The sequence below is a fragment of the Malus domestica genome, chromosome 09 (assembly GCF_042453785.1).
Source record: "Malus domestica chromosome 09, GDT2T_hap1".
Classification (NCBI taxonomy): Eukaryota; Viridiplantae; Streptophyta; class Magnoliopsida; order Rosales; family Rosaceae; genus Malus; species Malus domestica.
In genome coordinates, this window is record NC_091669.1 from 30,892,352 (window position 1) to 30,894,056 (window position 1,705).

The following is a 1,705-nucleotide window of genomic DNA, read 5'->3' on the forward strand; positions in this document are numbered from 1 at the left end:
GTTTGCTTCCATGTCCCTATCCATTTACATACTTATCCACCCTAGTGACCGGAGCAATCTAGCGAAGGTCACAAACTTAACACTTTCTGTTGTACCAAAGTCCTCATTGATTTTGTGCATCAACAAATTCCTCCCTAAATACCATGAAAAATCAAATCAGAATTTTGCCCACTGAACAAAAACCTATCAGCATAGTATGAAAAATTCACTATTTCACTTAAAGACTGCAACTTTACTGCTGGGATTAATCAAAATAAAATCCCAATTTCCAAAATTAAATTTTCAATTAATTTCTCAAAAGCAATAATATAAAAAAACCCAGAAGTACACAAAAATATTACCAAACAATAGAGATATATTGAATACGTAAAGAAAAATCACTAGGAGAAGGGAAGGGAGAGGAAGTTGTGATGAGGGTCGAAGGCCATGAGATTACCCAAATCGACTTGAATATGCTTCTGCCGGCTCTCCATTGCTGTCCTGCGGTTGCTTTTCATCCTCTCATTTCGATGGTCCAGGTCTACAACCCCAAAAGCATGCATAAACAATTAGTTTCGCGATCAGATTATCAAATGGTGCGGTGATAGGACAACATACGCTAATGTTAAAGTAACCAAATTTTTAAATCAAATTTACAAATTCAATTATGTGTCACCAATAAGAAATAAGCAGTTAATTATCAATTAAACAATAATTCAATTATCAATATCCACATCATTTGGTTTTAAAAACTTAATTAAAATTTTGGTTTCCTTAACGTTACCTCACAAATAAAAAATTCATCAATTTGTTTCTTATGAATCAGTAATTCTGATTCGAGTTCGAATTAGAAGGAAAAAAAAACATAAATCCATAAAAAAATTTGCCCAGATGTAAAAAGGAATAAAGGATGAATTAGAAGCTTTTAGTAGAGAGCTTACCTCAATAGAGAAAAATTTAAATGGAAATTGAAGCTTTATGCAACAGAACTTGAACGATCTCAAGGTTTTTCAGTTTTGGTAATCTAGGGATTTCATGACTAACTTCACATAAAATCTCTAAACTCCCAAATTCTAGTCCCAAAAACAAACTATAATTTCAAAACCACAAACACGCAAAATCCAAATCAAACCTGCAAGTCATTTCTGATTTTACCGATAACCCACCAACTCAATACATACAAAAGAGTAATTACCTGAGATCACGCCTTCCTCTCAGGCGTTGCCACTCTTTGTAGTCTTTCTTCTGGATCTTGGAGCCATGGAATCCAGATGTGGCCTGGTCCCAATGAAGTTGCCAATTTATGTTGGGGGACTTTTAGGTCAAGATGGACTTGCTTTGAGAATGTCCTCTTATCTCCCTTGATTCAGTTTCGTACCAAGTTCCGGAATATCTCGAAAAGGTTGCCTTGTCTTAGGAAATATCCTGGTTAGATCAATTACTTGAAGATATCATGATTAAGCAAATAATGGCTTTGTCAAGTGAGGCATGGTGTGGAACCTAGAAGTTCATCAATTTAGCATGTTGAGAGAGAGAGTTGGCATGGTTGTATGGTGTTCTAGGTTGGATAATCTGAGCTTTTTGGGTTTTAAATAGGCTTTCCCTGACTGAAATGGTTGAAGGAAGTATGGGGGAAAACTCTAAGGTTGTAGAAAGATGGTTTTATGTTTCTCTCCCTAACGTTTGAACCTCTTTGTGTGTTGATGATATGGGCTGAGTTCTTGGA